This window comes from Eucyclogobius newberryi, unplaced genomic scaffold (assembly GCF_026437365.1).
Source record: "Eucyclogobius newberryi isolate DKJ021-1_F unplaced genomic scaffold, fEucNew1.0.hap1 SCAF_15, whole genome shotgun sequence".
NCBI lineage: Eukaryota > Metazoa > Chordata > Actinopteri > Gobiiformes > Gobiidae > Eucyclogobius > Eucyclogobius newberryi.
In genome coordinates this window covers 9,796,296-9,816,789 of record NW_027315779.1, presented here as the reverse complement: position 1 = coordinate 9,816,789, position 20,494 = coordinate 9,796,296, and positions in this window count along the sequence as shown.

Here is a 20,494-nt window from a genome sequence, read left to right as displayed (position 1 = left end):
ACTTTGAACAAAGACTAACCCATTACTCTTTTTTAATGAGTGTTTGAATTTCTACTTTTCACTGTGACATTTAAATATAATGTTCTCACGTGGTTTATACATATGTTTCATTACACAGCCGTTTGGAACGTGGCTCCTCAAAATGCACAGGACTCTTTCATGTTTATGTTCCTTTTGTAAGCTACGTAACCGCTTCAAAATCTCACAACTTATTTCACATTGCTTTTAATCATTATTAATAACACCAAAGCGATCTTTGAGTCAGAACTGAGGGCCTTTTTCAGCACCACAAATGGGCTTCAAAAGTGCCCCGGGCTGTTTAAAGGCCCCATCAAGGTTTGTAAGTGCTCATTATATTTAGCAGGAAATTATGTTTTAATGTAAGTATCAAAATGTAATAATGTATATGTATGTAAATGTATAAAAATGTCTCCCGTGATTTGGAGACTCAGGGTCAAAAGTGGCCGTTTGTTTCGCCGGGTCCATGGTCCTGATCGGGCCCCTCAATCTTAAACTAATACAGCTGTGAACGTCATTTTCATTAATACATGAAAGTATTAAGTAAGTATTATATTTCTTGTTTCGTGGGACTCTGGCTCAAGGGAGTGGGGCATCGGTTAGAAAGGCTGTGACTCAAATAAAGATAATAATTTATGAGTATATGTGCAAAGAACAGCTCCTGTGTGAGATAAACATGGAGGGAAGGTGGGTTTGTGCAGGCTTCGTACCGTGAAGTGAACCTCAACGACCAGGGGAACAATCCAAAGGAGGAGGAAGCGAGTTGAGTTAATTAACCAACAAACAAACTAATGACAGATGAAGCGTCAAAAGCACTTTCTGAATTTCCCAGATTTGTGACGTGTCCATAAATCATCAACAGACCTCGCTTGTAGCATTAGCACGGCGGAGCAGCTAGCTTTTGACCGTCTCCTCTGTGTAGCGCCCTCTGCTGCCTGTAGATGGAGTCAGACGTCAATTTCTTGGCGCTGGAAACACCAGAGTGACATTTTGAAGACTTTTTTTTTTTTTTGAAGATGTTTTTGTTTGTTTTGTTCTATAACCCGAGATGCCAAAGTAGAGTTTAACGGCCAATAAAAATATAAATAATGCAGAATATTTGTGCTACGTCTAATCAGAGGAGTGATGCTCTGTGTGTTTGTAGTTTAATTGTATTACTAGAATTATTCTCAATTAAAAATCAAATTAAGATGGTTATCCAAATAATCTACATTGTTATACATAATTAGTTACTTTACACCCATGGATTTGAAAATATATGTATCATGTAAGACTGTAAGAAGTGAGTCGCAAACATCGTTAACGTTCTTTTGCCACACTTATAATTTTGTGTTCTTTCCTCTGTCTATCTATGTGTTTTTTTATGCACCCGTATTAAAGCCTCAGCTACTCTCCGGCGCCTCCTGAAGGTGACATGATGCCATCCATAATGCATCGCGCCCCAAAGCAGTGGCGAGAATAAGAAATGCGATCCGTGGCGGATTCGTCGTATCAGTGCGGCGTGTGTTCAAATGCTACAGGAATAAGACAAATAAAAGGCTTCTGTTGATTCACACTTGAATAAGTATTAGTTGATTAAAATGTGAACAACAAAGTCGTGTTAATATTTGTGCAGCTCTTGTTGGAATGTTTGCTCTTTGGATCCGGTTTCCGTTGGGATTTATGTGACACTTCAAGACAAAGAAAACATTTAGGAAACTTAGTCGTTAATGGTAAAAGTGTTTACAAAAAAAAATATTTTCTCAAGGTTTTATCCCTCATCAAAATTATATGTATATATATATATATATATATATATATATATATATATATATATATATATATATATACATTTAAAAAAAGAAAAAATAACTACAGCTGTGGTTTTGATGTTATAAAGTAAATTTTGCGCCGCGTGTGTTTAGTATTACTTTGGGTTTGTTTTTTGTTTAGTTTTTCATTTTATCGACAAATATTTTGCTGATATTACCTCAAATATTTAAAAAAAAAATATATATATATATATATAATTATTTCCTGACATGGGTAAATCTTTGGAACGGAATAATATTTAAGTTTAAACACAGGAAAAGTAGAATAAGTGATTATGGATTGATAAAGACACGTCTCCATAAACTATAATTAATAAAAGGCTTTGTCAACTCACTCCCTCAAAACGAAATGTGCTTTGAAATTTCCAGCCCAAACTGTTATAAATTTTATTATTGTTATTATCTGTATTATAAGTGATTACGAATGTGTTTTCAAATATGAATTGTTTGTCTTTATACTGAACTCTAACGAGCCTTTTACTCGCTCACTGTTTTATGCAGTCTCCATCTGAAACGGCACGCAACACAAACGGTGAAGTTGTTTGGCAAATGGGTTTTAGCGCCTCTGCTTGGTTTAGAAGCGATTTTCTTCATTACAGAGTGTATAATTTGGATCCACGATGAAGCCGAGTGTATCATTTAATTATGGCCTGTGTCGAGAGAGAATTTCCCCTATTTTGGCGGTGCGGTCGGCGTCGCCTCGTCGCCGCGGTTCTGCATTGAGGCTAATGGACCTCGTCGTAAGAGAGCGATACTGAGCTGTTAGCGAGCGGAGACACAAGGCATGATGGGAAACGAGCGGGTGATGAGATGGGGACCAGGGCGGAAGGCGAGGCGCTTTGAGTCAGAAATGAGTTTGACCGAATTGAAATGTGTAAAAGTCATTAGCGTTAGTGGATGAATACAGAATAATCCGGTTTACTTTAGAATGAAAGTATTATACATGTTAAAGCCATCTATTTAGTTTTAAGTCTTGCACATGATGTCACAATAGTCACTGGACACTGGACAGAACCATGTGAATTATAATAACGTGTGTCAGGCCAAGATGATAAGTTGTTAATGACGTTAAATACAGCAGATAATTAATCAACACAGTGAGTCTAATTAACGGTCTATAACAGTGGCACACAGACCTTTCAGATTGTGTCCTTTAGCGTCTGCAATATGTCTAAATCAGACCTCTATTTGCGTGTCAGAACTTAAATGTTGGTAGTTAGAATGATAGAGAGCAGGCCTAGTTACAGGTCAGATCTGTGGAGAGGTGACCCTGCTCACAGAGAGCATTCAAAATGGATCAGTTTGGTGCCATACTCTCAAACATTCCAGGCAAGCAACAACATGACAGAAAGCAGCAGGTAGCGGACCCCCACCAGAATTCGCGGCATGGTGCACCTTGAATATGAAAGGAATGATCCTTTATTCTGCGCCACGCTCCATAGACGTCTGCACAGCTGTTTGATCTTTTAATTGAACTATTGGACTGTTTTCCAAATAATCTTAACATTTACCTTCAAAGGTTCTGCTTTTAATCACACGACAAATTATTGGTTATCATTTCAAAGTTGTGATGAGATCTTAAAAAGGTTTTAGATTTGACTTCAAGCTTCCTGTATAAACCCTGATTGTTCACTAGGGATGTACCAATATTCAAATTTCACTTCATGGTATGATATTTATTGCGATGTTGTGTAAAAGGTTGTTTCCTTCCAACTCCACGATCAACTCAAATCTAAGCGTCTGTGTGAAACATTCCGGTCTGGTTTCCGCCCATCCATAGCATCTCATCAGAGTCACCAGCGACCTACTGATGACCTCTCACTCGGGTTCCACATACCTTCTCATTCCCTCTCAACCACCACATTCTCCTCCGCCGTCTCCAGCATCGCATCGGCGTCTCTGACACCGGCCTCCATTGGTTCCACTCCTACTTCACTGTAAGGATCGAGCAGGTGGTCCTGGGGGATGCTGAATCCAGGCCCCACACTACCTGTAGTGTCCCCCAAGGGTACATGCTCGGTCCATTCCTCTTCACCGTCTACATGCTTTCTCTTGGGTGTGTCGTCTGCGAGCATGGATTAACTTGCACAACTCTACATCAAAGTCACTCCCTCTGGGCCCCCTTCTGCCACTCTACCCCGCCTCAGGCATCAGACCGGTACCCCTCAACAACTCCACTCTTCCCTCTTCACCTCCATTTCACTCTTTGGCCACAACGTCCCCCCTCTTCCTCTGTTACCAACCTTGGGATAAAATTTGACCCCCACCTCACCTTTAACAACCATGTCTCCCACATCTGCAAAACGTCCTCCTTCCACCTCTGCAATATTTACCAACTTTGTACCTCCTTCGCTCTTCTGTCCATGCCTTTGTCTTCTCTAGGTTGGACTACTGTAACGCGCACCTCATCGGGATCCCTGGCATCCAAAAACTCCAGTATGTACGGAACACTGCCAGGGTCCCGAAGAGGGTACGAACACGAACCCATCAGCCCCATCCTCCGTATCGTGCAGTGGCTTCCTGTTCACCTCCATGTCGAATACAAGGTCTTCCTGCACACACATCACAGTCTGCACGGTGAAGCCCCCATTTACCTCACAGGACTGCTCACACCAGACACCTCAGCCAGGACCCGGTCAGGCCAACAGCACCGTCTGCCCCTGCCCAGGACCCGGTCAGACCAACAGCACCGTCTACCCCCGCCCAGGACCCGGTCAGGCCGACAGCACCCTCTTCCCCCGCCCAGGACCCGGTCAGGCCGACAGTACCCTCTGCCCCCGCCCAGGACCCGGTCAGGCCGACAGCACCCTCTGCCCCCGCCCAGGACCCGGTCAGGCCGACAGCACCCTCTGCCCCCGCCCAGGACCCGGTCAGGCCGACAGCACCCTCTGCCCCCGCCCAGGACCCGGTCAGGCCGACAGCACCTACCCAGGACTCGCCTCATCATTTCCTGGGATCCAAAACCCAAACCGTACCGTGCAATCAGATCAGCTTATTTCAGTGATGCATGTGAAACAAAAGCGCTCATGGTCATGTTTCATTCAGAACTAAATCAGACTTCTCTCACCTCAGATTATCAGCATGTTTTGTTTTTGCTCGTGGACTCTGCGGAAAGTAATGTTTTTCCGACCTCGTGACATTTTGTTCCTTTCTGGTTTCCTTGTCGGCGGACGTGTTTGTCAATCACACCTATCAGAACACGCAGAGACGAAAACTGTGCCCAGAATCCGAATCAAAACACAGAGTTGTCGCCTGCACTGAAAAGAATGTTGCGAGCTTCCTCTGTTTTTACCTGTTCCTGCAAAATAACAATGCATCAAAGCAAATAAACTTGTTATTCAGTATTTTTGTGACACTTGCGATTAGATTATGCTTCTGTTATTGTGCCATCCCTGTTATGGACACAGTGTCTTCACATTCGGATTCACTGGTACATAGTCTTTGCTGTGAAGTTGGCGGTAGAATCAAACCTTCTAGTTAGTGGGCTCACACTCTGCCGCCCGCCTGGACCTATCAAAGCCCTGGCAGATGAACAGCAGTCGACTCTGGTGCACCTCAGCTCCAGATCCATCCTCATTAGTTTCCCATGATGAGTTTAACGAGCAGGGCTTTGGGAGGGTCCCGGCCCCAGCACGGTGACTCGTCTCTGGGCTTCTCTGGCAGCGACGCTCCCCTGGTCTCACATCCATCACCCGAAACACCCAAAACTGGAACTGCTGCAAGTCGGGGCAGTGAGCCGGAGCAGAGAAGAGACAAAAAGTTGAAGTGAATAAAAGTAGATTAGAAAGACGATAAAGAATTAACAGTAGTGCAAAAAAAATGAATTGTTGAAAAAGAGCCATGTTTAAAAGTCATTTTCTCTTTAAAGCCGATACTTGTGTGTGACCAGGACGAAAATCATATAAATTGCTAAAATATGAGCTAGACTGGAAGAATATTACAAATCTGTCCATAAACACAACTTTTAAAGACCTATAGAGGCCACACATTCCCTTTGGGCGGACGCTCTTTTCCACTGCTCGTATATAAGACGTATATTTAAAAAACATTCGAAATCCAGCTACACTTGGCCCGAGGCTGCAGCCCAGGATCAACGAAGGGGAGAATATAAATGTCTGGCTCTGGGATTTCTCCCGCGGGACCAAAGAAACGAGGAGTTATTCACTTCCCTCACACTGCAGCCACAACAACACGGCAGCCAGTGCAGAAAGAAGAGGAGGAAGCAGCTACTTTTTTGAAATAATGACCAAAATTGATGTATATGAGATCTGAAGCGTGAAGTGTTTCCCTTATCATTAGTACTCTGAGTTCATGCGCGTTGCAGTGACGTTGAGTTTGTCCTGCATTTGAGTCTCCAATGACCCTGTTTCTATTATTAGGTCGCTTTAGATTAATATTGCGGTTTAAATATGTCTCGTCATAATGTCTTTGTTTGACCATAATACTTCTCTTTTGTGCTCGGTGTTTGGAAGTAACTGAACACATGTTCCAAACACATGTGTCCAAATGGTGAAACAGACGTAAAAAGCAGTTTTGATCCTATATTTTTGTCTGTATTTGCATTTCATAGATTTGTCTTTCTTGTCTATGAAATACATTTTAATTGAGGTATTTAATATTTTGTAATTAAATCAATTTTCATAGTATTGTCCCCATCGCTCTCTCCAAACGGAGCCTGTGTCCAGAGCCTTGACCGGCAGCTCTGTCCATGGTCAGGCCGTGGCTCATGTTTGGCTCAGAACCTCCACGTTTTATCTGAATGAAATGTAAAATATAAGATTGAGTATGATATGCTTCAGTTGTGGATACACTGATGTGACAACTCTTTTCTTTTATACTGTCGCCGAGTTTGTCTATTTTGGAGCATGTTTCTGAAATACAGTGGAATTGGAATACTTTGATCAACATATTTGTCAGTTAAAGCAGCATTTTGTTGGGCCATGTTTGCAGACTTCCTGGTTATCAAAGCAGGACTTCTGAGGTGACTGCTCTGTGTTGGAGAAGAGCTGCTCGTAGCTCGGGGGCTGTGCAGGTGACGCTGATTGGACCAGAATTCTGCCTGAAGTGAAAGTCGGAGTGTCTCGCGCTTTGTTCTGGTGTGAATTTGACAGGCTGAGGAGAGGACCAAAAAGACAGAATCTCTGAGTCGGAAGAGTGTCTGGAGCACACACTGACCATCCTGCTTCTGTTTCATTTGCAGGTGATTTCATTTGATGTGAAGGAAGAGCCAGGAAATCACAGTGAGGAGCAGAACTGACATGAGGGAACTGTTATTGTGGAAGAAAATCAAGCTTAAAACAACTGCAGAATTAATATTCATACATAGACATTAATTTATCCAAAAATAACGATAGACATGTTTTTAGGATAGTTCATGTTGATGCACATACATGATCAGATCCTTTACGGTGCGTTCAGAGTTTAGAAAAACCTGCAAGTTCTGTAAGACCCACATTTGGAGGTCTCGGTACGGTTCCAAGTGTACACTAAAAACATTCTAAATCTCAGAAGGACTTTCCTGGTTAAATAAAGGTCTATACATAAATAAATGGTTCATTATGTGTCCAGAAAGGAATATATTTATTTATGTTTCTTTCCTGATATTTTGGTGAAACGTTTTTGTAGAAGAATTCAAACTATTTGTCTTCTGCCTGTCTCGTATTTTAAAATGTTCTCTTTCTACTCTAGTAACGTACCCACGCACTGCCCGGAAGAAGGACCAAAACAAACCCGCATGAGGTTTCGGCCAATCACAGAAAACGTGAGATTCTCACTGAGACGAAAGCACGTGTTCTGCTTCTGTCATTCTGACATGTCTAAGGTCTAAACTCAGGCAATTGACAATTACAGGTTTTGACAAGAAACATCCTCTTGAGACTATCTCAATGTGGTCATCTCACAGTTTGGGTTGAATGGGATGTGCCGTAGGGCCCATGGACCATGTGGATTGAGTAAACAAACATGCCGCGACAGGTGACATTATTTGGACAGTTCATAACTTCTACTGATAAACTTACCAAAGGATGTTCAGGGACTAAAGGTGAGCAGGGTCTATCAAGCTACTATCGTTTTATCAACGTGTAAAAATGTAGGTGAAGCCAGACTTTTTTTTTTTTTGTCTTTTGAGGGGGGGAAGGGGTCCAGAGAGAGATGAAAAAAATGTCGTCTTTTAAGCTTCAGCCTATTTTGAGAAGATCCCTAAACTCAGATGTTCTCAAACTTAAGTCGCCCCATAATAACAACCGCTGCATCCCATTTGCTGAATTCACTGAATAGGCGACTCACAGGATGATAAAGTTGTTTATTTTCTGGACATAGGCCTAGAAACAATCATCTGGTAACCCAAGAAATAAGAATCTACATTTACTACTGCAAACATGAAGGGACCCCCAGGTTGAAAACCCCTGGCTTTTCTTTGCAATAGGAAAAGTTATTGCTTCACAGAGGTTTGCACTTGGTTCTGTTTATAATTCCATTATTTCTAAACCTTAATTATTTATTTATTTCTGTCCGTTTAAGCTTCTCCAAGCAGCTGTCCAGCCCTGAGAGTCTCGTGATCATTTATCCTGTTAGAATCTTAGCCTTTATTACTGTTGGACATCGACTGCAACTTTCCTTCAGTCAGTTCTTGAAATAGGCGGCTTTTGCACACTCGTCTGAACTTAGATTCTCAGATGTTACACCATGAAAATTTCAACCTTATTTATTGAAACTTTGGCTGCTTCCGTCTTCTCTCTTTCCTGTACCTGATAATAAACGATTTCTGCAATAAGATCAGAACAAAGCGAGAAATAAAGCCGGTAATTTAGTCATTCTTACATTAACTTATTCTTACCTATTAATCCCCATAGTTTTAGTGAAAATTTTCTGAACAATAAAACAAACACAACACACTGTTTACAAAATCTTGAACATGCAGAATAAAAAAACTCTAACTTTCTCCAATAATTCCTGTTTGCTCTTAACATTTTTAGCCGGAGGGAAGTGAAGGGACAAGGGATTGGACAATCATCTAAAATATTGATTAAAAAACTCTTGTCCGTTGTCTTCTTGTATTTTTCACTTCACTTTAACAATGTACAAATCTATAATAGTTGTTTGAACATAACACTTCATAATATTGAAATGATCAAGTTCTGATGTAGACTTGTTTAGGTTCTGTTCTAGTCCTGGTTTGGTCCTGATGTAGAATTGGTTTGGTCCTGTTCTAGTCCTAGTTTGGTCCTGTTCTAGTCTTGGTTTGGTCTTGTTCTAGTCCTGGTTTGGTCCTGATGCAGACTTGGTTTGGTCCTGTTCTAGTCCTGGTTTGGTCCTGTTCTAGTCTTGGTTTGGTCCTGTACTAGTCCTAGTTTGGTCCTGTTCTAGTCTTGGTTTGGTCCTGTACTAGTCCTAGTTTGGTCCTGTTCTAGTCTTGGTTTGGTCTTGTTCTAGTCCTGGTTTGGTCCTGATGCAGACTTGGTTTGGTCCTGTTCTAGTCCTGGTTTGGTCCTGTTCTAATCTTGGTTTGGTCCTGTACTAGTCCTAGTTTGGTCCTGTTCTAGTCTTGGTTTGGTCTTGTTCTAGTCCTGGTTTGGTCCTGTTCTAGTCTTGGTTTGGTCCTGTACTAGTCCTAGTTTGGTCCTGTTCTAGTCTTGGTTTGGTCCTGTTCTAGTCCTAGTTTGGTCCTGTTCTAGTCCTGGTTTGGTCCTCATGTAGAATTAGTTTGGTCCTGTTCTAGTCCTGGTTTGGTCCTATTCTAGTCCTGGTTTGGTCCTGTTCTAGTCCTGGTTTGGTCCTGATGAAGACTTGGTTTGATCCTGTTCTAGTCCTGGTTTGGTCCTGTTCTAGTCTTGGTTTGGTCCTGTTCTAGTCCTGGTTTGGTCCTGTTCTAGTCCTGGTTTGATCCTGTTCTAGTCCTGGTTTGGTACTGATGTAGTCCTGGTTTGGTCCTGTTCTAGTCCTGGTTTATTCCTGTTCTAGATTGAGTCTCAGTTTTGATGTGGTCAGTGTACCAACCTGTGTTTAACCTATTGAGAATTAGGGCCGTCTATGAAATTGCTTCGTCAATCCATGTTTCCTTGAGGACAAAACTTGAGTACTTCTTTTAATTTGGTCGCAGTATTATGACACACGAACGTGCAGCATCCAATCACCATTACGTTTAACTCTGCAGTGAATAAACCCACTCAAACACATGTGTCACTTTACCTGGGAATGAAAAGCCGGTGAAGTGTTGATTGTCTCTTGTCTCTCTGCGTTCGGGTTTGCGCTGTTCATTTTGCCAAAGCCGACCGAAGCCCCACGCGCCGCTGTTAACTAATGACTCCATCGTAAGTTAATGAGCGGGAAAGAAAACTGAATTAGAGCGAGTCTGGAAGCTCTTCACTTGCTAAATCTCTTCTCTTAAATCTTCAACGCCGTTAAACTGGGAACATGTTTTCTGCAAAGAGTAGGTTAGGTTTTCTTGGATGTGTACTGGTTAAACAAACTGAATAAAGTGCAAAATTTCTAAAGAATGTATATGTCTCTTTCCATGTTTCTTTTGTTCGTCATACATTAAACCTGTGAATTGCTTTCTTTGTCCAGAAGTCAAGTTTTAGTCAGAATTCAGCGTAAAGTTCACTTCACTCACACTTCCTCCAGCGCTTCCACACACTTCCTCTAGCTCTTCACACACACTTCCTCCAGCTCTTCAGGCACACTTCCTCCAGCTCTTCCACACACACTTTCCCCAGCTCTTCCACTCACACTTCCTCCAACTCTTCACACACACACTTCCTCCAACTCTTCACACACACACTTCCTCCAACTCTTCACACACACTCCAGCTCTTCCACACACACGTCCTCCAGTCTTCCACTCACACTTCCTCCAACTCTTCACGCACACTTCCTCCAACTCTTCACGCACACTTCCTCCAGCTCTTCCACACACACTTCCTCCAACTCTTCACACAGACTTCCTCCAACTCTTCCACACACACTTCCTCCAGCTCTTCCACACACACTTCCTGTGTAACCCAAAGCTACAGCATTAATAAGAATTGAAAGCCTTCAAAGAGCATTTGTGGATGTAATGTGGTGTTTTGTGCCAACAGTGTCACTTCCTGCTCTGCCCTTTACGCCAAGGGGACGAGTCTTGGATTGAAAACGATGATTGCTTTCAAATACTCTGATCTTTTTTTCCTGGGATTCGTCTGATAGAGTCAACAGAAAAGCCACTGGAGGCAGAGAATTGGCTTGAATTAAGAGGAATGTTTTGGCAGCATCGGTGAAAAGGGAGCCATCTGTTAGAAAGAACAACACACTGATTCAGCGTTTTATCCCACGCTCGACAAAAAACAAGATGTTCTACACAACATCCTCAGTCATTAGAAGAGTTCAGAGGAAGAAGCCAAATGGAGTCAAGATGTACTTTGAAAAGATATTGACTGAGAGACGAGGCTTCTACAGTGATACTTACTGTTTTTGTATTGTATTAGCCGATTGTCCCAAAAGAACATTAACAATAGAGTTTCAGTCATTGTCGACCACAGTGCACAACGTGGCGCACACAGCAGGAAGCAGATATGTGGCTTAAATCAGGAGCTTAATTTGAGATTATGACTTGATTTTATTTTTTGACTCAGACTTGAACCAAAGCCAAATTTTGACGGACTGAAAGTGTCTCGGTCAGTGGCAATTCCTTAGTAAAATGTTGTATTTTCAACTTACTACACGTATAGAAAACAAAAACTCCACATAAAAAGCTCAGAATCATTGCCAGGAACCTCTGCAGTCAATAACAGAAAACCTCCTTGTTTTTCAAGTATAGTAAATGCTCGTGTTGTTTGCAAAATCATGATTCAATATACTTCCTTTGTTAGTCTCTCAGACCTTTTCTGAATTGTTTCCGACCTGCAGCTCCTCTGTGTATAACATTACAGATTCAACACGTGTCGATGTTTGGACCTATATCTCCCATATTTAGCGGCACAGATAGATTTTTATTTATTCGACCAGGTCAGAAACCCCCTGAGCTCGAGACCTATTTCACAAGCGTGGCAGGGAAACGTCAAAGAAAGGAATAATTCATAGTCGCATGGCAAAGGCAGCGAGGAGAAAAGAATGAAAGTGCAGTGAGTTTGGAGCAGCTGGTGTGGCGCCGAGGATTCCTGCGGGGCAATGCAAATGTCCAAATTGTAGCCTGTCGAGAACTCCACAAACGCAGCTCGGGCGCAGCGCACGGAGGGCTGGATTATTGCTTTTGTAGACATCGGTCGTGGCTACCGGCAATGTTTCCACGGCGCTGAGATGCAAACGTCCCAAAAGAACTGCAAACTCACAGACAGGTAAAGCAGACGATGGACAGGCGGTTTAACGCTGTTTCTCTACCGGAATGCAGTTATGAAGTGAATAGAGTTTAGTTCCTTATGTCTAGGTTTCAATTCCGCAATATCAACAAAATAATGTCGCTGACAATAATTAAACGTGTGTGTGCATTGTATAATTTAATTAATTTAATTTAATGTGAATGGTCAAGATGAGGATGTGCTTTTTACCTGGGAAACTCTGGATTTTAATGTCACAACCAGTAAGATTTTTGTTCTTTAGCCTTTTCATAAGCTAAATGTTAGCTCACTTGTCCAGGAGTCCATCGTGGAAAAAGCTTCCAACTTTTTCTTTTAGCTAGCTAAAGTTACATCAGTAATTTTTAGTAGTGTCGGGTCGGCTCCACTATAATAAACTGGCCTTGCCTTTAGTTTGACATCTCATGATTTAGAAAGAAAAACATGTTTTTCCACAGCCTTGGGAGATGCCAGAGTGACTATTGCAGCTGCTTGTTGACCTGCTGTTTGAGCTAAGAAAAGCACACGAGAACGCCAATGATTATGGAAAAAGAAGGTTCTCAAAGCCACGTCACAGAATTCAGAACGGAGTGTTTTTGAGGCTCGGAGGGGAGGACTTTCATCAAACTAGAGTGAATGAAGCTATATGATCTTCAGCTATGTGTTTTTGTGGAAGACGAGCAGCAGCTTTTGACCAGAGTCCCAGAGGTCTTCTCAACTGGCAAGAACCACAGGACACGAATAGTACCAAATACTACAATACTACACAAGTATTCTACATTTGAAATTCAGTCTGCTCAAATATTCTGAGAGCATCTGTTTTCTGTTGCATAATCAGCTCACTCGCCTTGAGCAAAAATATGTTTTAATCTGTCACTTATCCATGAGTGATAAAAATGTAGAAGTGATGTCATCACAATTAACACTCTCTATTATTTATTTGGAATGCTGAATTCTGAACCATCAATGAAGCAAGTACTTTTAGTCAACGTTTTAGTCATACTAATTCCCTTTCAGACTTCAAAAATAGGTCAAAATTACAATGAAATATCTAGTCAACAAACTGAATCATTTTTCCCGTCTGTCCTGTTATCCAATCACAGCTTGTTATCTCTGGACCAATCGCCTTTTACTCCACACATTTTATGCAAACTCGCTCGTGCGAAGCTGTTTACGAGGTCCTCCTCCTGAGCCTCAGAAAACCACTAAAACAGCAAGTGATGCGTAATATTTGTTATTTAAGCTGGTGAAAGCACTTGCTTCAGTTTCTCTACCTGCCGCACGCGCCTGCTTAAAGGTCCCATAACATGCAAAATCGACTTTTCAGAGCTTTTAACCTTCTTACATTGCTATTTGTGCTTCATATATGTACCCAGAGTGTTTTTTGATTGATTCCCGCAGTGTTTAGCTATATTACAGACTATCTCCTTTCCTCGAATCTCCAAACTGACGGGGGGTGTCTACAAGACCGCGTCATAACCACAGGCACGCGTCATCATCCCCCATACCGAAAAAAACAGGAAATGAGAGCGCGATGGACATAAGACTTATATATATATATATATATATATATATATATATATATATATATATATATATATATATATACATATATATATATATATATATATATATATATATATATAGATAGATAGATAGATAGATAGATAGATAGATAGATAGATATATCTGTTCTGCGCACGCTGTAGAATTAACACCAGATTTATTTAGTCTCAAAGTAGTGTTGATCTGAAGTTCTATCGTTTCTCACTCACTGGCGCGGAGCGGCGCAGCGCGGAGCAGACAGCTGTGGGGGACACACTACGTCACGGGTTGGGCGGGGGAGCCAGATCGCTCTTCGCAAGGGTGGGGGCGAATATCAAACCAAGCCGTTTGCATTTCCGGGTTGGTGAGGGGGTCCAAGGTCTGGGTGATATTTCTTAACTATTATGTTAAGGGTGTTGCACAACCCTTATTATTATTATCAATCATACACTTAGGATAGACTACGAAACGTGAAAAAAAGCATGTTATGGAACCTTTAAGGTCTGAAAACAAAGAAATGCATGTTCTTAATAGTTGTAATTTTGATTCATGACTGTTGTTTTGCTGGGATCCCAGTCTCGTCTGATTGCTCACAGTTGGTGCGCCGAAAGGAAATGTTTCCGACGGTTCATTAATTTTGGAGGAAAGATCAACCATTTCTGTCTGGGAGAGACACAGTGTTCTGAATAAAAGTGTGAGGAGGAGAGAACCGACAAAAGCCGACAAAAGTCGATGTGTTGTTTGGCTGTTGGAGATTCGGCTGAACTCACAAATCAATGCGTCCAAACATTGTCAAGCACGGCCTTCATAAGACCTGTGTCTCCTCCTTTGTCCTCAAGAGGAAATGTGTCCTCTGCATTTGACCCATCCTTCAACGTCACAGGAAGATACGTTTTGAGCTGACCTTTGGTCCTTTCAGAGGGATTCGTTTTACCTTGTGACCTTCGATAAATTGTAACGATTATGAATGTTTGTGTTTCTCCTCCTTCAAAATGTCATGTATAAATGTCTTTAAATGTTACTGTATTTCATCACGGTCAGTGGTCCTCGGGTCAGTCTAGTCCAAGCCTGTGGCCCTGGCCCACATCCTTTTGTCATAGTCTTTTTACAGAAAGCATTAAACGTTTAAAACAGTCAATTAAAACTTTTGTGCTGTGTAGTTCTTTTTATGTGTCACATAAATCAAAATTAAATACTTATATCCCATGAATCTAATGTTTGCATTGGCCAACATATTTGATAAATGTAAAGTGTAAGTTATTACAACATTTCATCCCTGAAAGGAGAGGGGCGTGGCTCTTCAGCTGAGGGACAAGTAACACATAAACGCATCAGCACGATGAATGCTCAAGAGTAGTTGTACATTTAAATGTAAAACTAATCCTGTGCTTATCATGTTTATGAGCCAACAGGAGGAGTCAGAGCGATCAGGAGCAGAAATGCATTTGAAACAGATCATGAAGAGTGAATGATTTAGGCAAGGCAAGGCAAGTTTATTTGTAGAGCAAATTTCATACACAAGGCAATTCAAAGTGCTTCACACAGCAGAAAAAATGCATTAAAATCACGAAGAAATTACAGAAACAGAAATACAATAAAATCAACTAAATTAAAAATTATCAATCCAACTGATTGTCTAAACTAATAAAATCACAAACAAAAGAGAAGAGTGCAAAGAAAAAATCCTTTCAGTCATATGCGCAGCTAAACAAAACTGTTTTTAGCTTAGATTTGAACATTGTCAGAGTAGAAGCCTGTCTCACATCTTCAGGAAGAATGTTCCAGATTTTAGCTGCATAAAACTGAAATGCAGATTCCCCATGTTTTGTCCTGACTCTGGCACCAGCAGGAGGCTGGTCCATGTTTAGTCCTTACTCTGGCACCAGCAGGAGGCCGGTCCATGTTTAGTCCTGACTCTGGCACCAGCAGGAGGCCGGTCCATGTTTAGTCCTTACTCTGGCACCAGCAGGAGGCCGGTCCATGTTTAGTCCTTACTCTTGCACCAGCAGAAGGCCGGTCCATGTTTACTTCCTGGTTCTTGTCAGGACCCGAGCAGCAGCGTTCTGTATGTACTGCAGCTGTTTTACAGCTCGTTTGGAGAGGCCAGTGAGCAGGCCGTTACAGTAGTCTAATCTACTGGAGACAAACGCATGGATAAGTCTCTCTAAATCTGGTTTTGACACTATATTTTTGATTTCGGCAATGTTTTTTAGATGGTAAGAAGCTGCTAATGTAATTTAAATGTTCATCTATTAATTAAGCGAGAGAGATCTTTCAAGAGATAAAATCACAAATGCTTTTCAAAAATGCTCTTTTGCATAAATAACTGTCCGATAAAATCACAATTTTTTTTGATTTTCCAGTGTTTATTACATTTACATTCTGTAAAACAGCCTCACGTTAGTTTTGAGAGAACATTGTTATAATTATATATCAGTATTTATTTTTTGTTACAAGATTTTATTTAAAAAATGTATTTCTCACAAACATCTTCAGAGCCACCACATCATCTCTGAAACAATGTCCAGACCTTCTCCCCTCCTGGACAGATGAGGCATTACATCGAAGTGTCTCTGCACAGAAGCCACAAGGCGTAATCTTTATATCAATAATTATCATATGATTTAGGTCACAGCTGAAATTGCTCAATACCCTGTGTCCACCTGCCCTTTCCTGCTATTGGCTCGATAATATCCCAATCAACTGAAATGCATTTTGTAGTTACAATGTTAAAGTGGCTTGACATTTGAAAACAATTACAAAGAATGGAAATTTTGCATAATATTTCACGCACCAACTTCATGCTCCCTTCATTTACGTTGGGTTTTCCTCTAAGCCTCCTGTTTCTTGCAGCATTGGAACATCTTTATGCCGGACTTCACGCTATCTCCCCTAGATACAGTCAAACCATCTGTGATAAAATGTGAATATATGAGTATATTTCTGTGATGTATTTTATCTGCATAATAGTGATATTTTATCTGCATCATTAGTCTAAGAGAAGAACGGGTGTGTGACAAACTGCATTTGTTTGTGAAGGTATCATAAAGATGGGCCAAAGAATGTTGCCCCAGGGGGGGAGTTGCACCCCCCTTGCAGGCTTTATCTCTACGGAAAAATACAAAGTGCCTTGATGTGAGGCTGACCAATGAGAAATGTGACCCGCCTATTCCAGAATATCTAATAAAACCAACCAGCATGGGAAAAAACGGTGTGAGACGCGGGGGTGAGACGCAGGAGGGTCAGCCAGGCTCCTTACAACGGCCTGGCTGACACAGTCCCCGCGTTTTCTCCCATGCATGCCACACAAATGTCTGATGTTTCTGTGTCGTTTCATATTCTAGGTTGAATTGTGTTCTCGATGTGTTACGGAATAGCATCGGTGTATGTCTAATTCCATGACACCATCTCAAGGACGCCCCCTGCTGGTGCACTGTGGAGTGAAGCTGCTTTAATCCGGCTTAAACAATATATCTAGAGACATTGAAGTTGGTTAGCAACATTTCAAAAGGTTTAAACTGGTCATGCTAAGATCATTTTAAAAACATGGAGGAGCACTTTTGGATAACGAGGGGCGAGCGTTTTGAGATCTGAGCGTGAGAGGAGCTCAGACCACACACCATGCAGTGCGGTGGTGCCGGTTGGATTGAATATTCCCCGGACCGCCACAGCCCCCCGCAGGCCTTCTCAATGAAGCTGTCAAAACGAGGTAAACAGGAAATGCATCCAGCGGTTTTTCAGAATCAAGCCCATCTATGACTCTTCTACCTTTACCACTGCAGCACGTGTACATTATGTCATAACCGGTGATACTTGTCACAAAGTGTGTTTGTTATACCAGACCATGGACAAAGTGAGATAAATAAACCGTAAACAAACTTCCTGTTTTAAGAATCAGAAATCAAGATGAAAAGAACTGAACTAAACACAATCCCAACACGTGTGTAAATAGTGCTTCGTTCAACAGTACTTCCTGTATACACGGTGAGTTATGGCGTGAACTCGAGGTTGGCAGTGAGACCCCGTGACAAGCGACGCCCTGCAGTGCTCTGCCCCGGAGAGCAGTGCTTCGCCCCTCGTGGGAGTGGCACAGCAGAGTTTGAGGCCGGCGTCAGCTGGAGCACAGAGTAGGAAACAAAAGACGAGGAGCAGCGGGAAGTATCAACAACTGAAATGTCAAGGCAAGAAAACGCTCAGGCAGCTCCCGAGCATGACGGCTGAGTGGTGGTGAGAAGAAGTCCGACATGCTGCAGGCCACACCCCCTGCCATGCCCTCTGCCACACACAGGCTCTTCTGAGAACAGGCGGGGAACACAACCTGAACCGTAACAGCTAAGTATCGGACTCGAACATAATTATGTAGATCTTCATAGTGATAAAATCCCTGTCTCTGCTTTTGGACCTGTGATGTCACACTTAACCATATGTAGAATTAGCGAGACACACATGAAACAAAACACAACTCCTGGTTTATTTTGTAAGTGTTCATCAACATGATAAAATGTGTTTGAGAAACGGTTCCCTTTTCCAGTCCGAGCTTCACATTTCCAACAACAGAAAGTATTCCCCTGGAGTCTTTCGTTCGGCGTGTAATTGTCATAAGATGGCATTTGAAAGGCCTGGTCGGAGCTTGGTAATGAACAATAAAGGCGCCGGAGCGGTTCTTCCTGGCGATTGGCTCCGCTCGCACCTGTGTCCGTGGCAGGTCCAGGGCACATCGACGGGGCGCAGGTGGCAGCAGCCTCCGAGAAGTTTAATTACTGACGAGACAAATTGCTGCAACGTTTAGTCATATTTGTCAAACCCCACAAAGGCCGCAACGTCAGCCGTGGAATCAAGTCAAATAATTGTTTCTCAGAGTGATTTCTACCATAAAAAATCCCCCAAAATCCCCCCAAATAATAATAATATGAAAATGTTGACTTTAAGGACTCTGCGTTATTTGTGTTTTTTTTCTTTTAAACTGTCTTGTGTTCCTATTCTTTGGCTGTTCATGTTTTGGAACTTTCTCTCAGTCAGGTGTTTCCTCATCAGGATTTGTGTTAGCGCTCCATCTACTGGAAGCAGATGGAATTAGTGTGGGTAAATAAACAAAAGCTAGCTTGCTAAGCACACAGTTGTGATGAAGGTGATTTATGACGACATGGCGAGGACGACATGATGACGGGAGCCGGGCGGAAGTAAACAAGTGGTCGACAGTAGTAAACATGGCGAACGGTCCCGCTAATTCTGCTGATCCATCAATAATTTTCACTCTTAGGTCCAAACCTGAAGTTTACGATGCATTTGATGTGTACAAGGACCAAACAATGAGTTCCTGGTGGTGTTGTCTTGCTGAGAAACAATTTAAATGGGCGTGCATTGAATGTAAAATAAAGAATTGTGAAAATGTAAATCACATGGGTCTGGGTTTAACCCTAACCCCTGACCCTAACCTTTAACCTTAACCTTAACCTTTAACCCTAACCTTAACCCTTAACTCTAACATTAACCTTAACCCTAACCCTAACCTTAACCCAAACCTTAACCTTAACCCTTAACCCCTAACCCTAAGTTTTAGGTTTACTTCGTTTGGCTAAAACTAGTTTATACCATGACTTTGTATTAGCAAAAGTGTAGCTAACTCATCCCAAAACAAACTAGACTGTAAACATTTTTTTTTAAACTTGAGATAATAAAGCTCCGTGCTGGCCCTCGAACGCTTTACGCAAAACCGTGTCTCTAACCATGGGGCCAGCAAATCTGCTAACTTAGAGTTGCGAGACAGTAAATTTATTTCTCTCACCACCAGGTGTACCAAAACCGTGTAGCAAAATGGTGAACCGCAAGGGATTTGGGCCGCAAGAGCGCCGCCATCTTGGATTTCGTCACTTCCTTTCAAATTCCCTATATTACCTAGTTCCAACCCTTTTCACAGTAAGAGTGTATAATATTAATAAAGCCCTGCGAATAGAGAACCAAATCAGTGGGTTGCTATGTGTGATTTTACATAAAAATGTAAACATAACTGAATATATTGTGCAGGAGGTGGGGGACAGAAGGGTCCTGGCTAAATTCACATCTATGCTGGACCATGAGTGTCACCCTCTGCAGGACACTCTGTCCGCTCTGGAGAGCAGCTTCAGTGAGAGACTGATCCACCCTCGCTGTGTGAAGGAAAGGTTTCGCAGGTCTTTCCTTCCTGCTGCTGTCAGACTCTACAACAAACACTGCTAGCCCTGAACATGTGCAATACTGATGTAACCATGTGCAATACCATCATATTCATGTGCAATACTGAATCAACCATGTGCAATACCTGTAAATAAGAGTGTTCTATTTTGTTTTTTATACGGTTTACTTACCTGCTAATAGTATTACCTAGTCTTGTGCTAGTTATTTTTACTTTATTTTTATTTTATTCTATTATCATTATTTTATTATTATTATCTGATTTTTATCTTTATTTTGTATTTTTATTATCTATTTTATTTTATTTCCCCCCCTCCATTCCCTATTAAGATATGAGAGGAGTTTTGTTAATAAGAGTTTTTTGTTTTGTTCATAATGGCCCGTTCAAACCGCAAATGCCTATTCGCGCGTTATGGCAAAGTTGGACGCAAGTACGCATGAAGAAAAACGCAAATACGCCGCGTTCTCGACGCAGCGGAGCAGAGACGAAATATAGTAAGCAGACGCGCGTTTGCCGCGTGCGCATGCGCAGTGGAGGTGTTGTCAGTCTGGCTTCTCTAATGCCGGATCAAAATTGAGAGAGTGCCTTTTGCGTATTTGCTCTTCAAAGCCCAAAAACGGAGACGCTCGGCGGCGTGTCTGG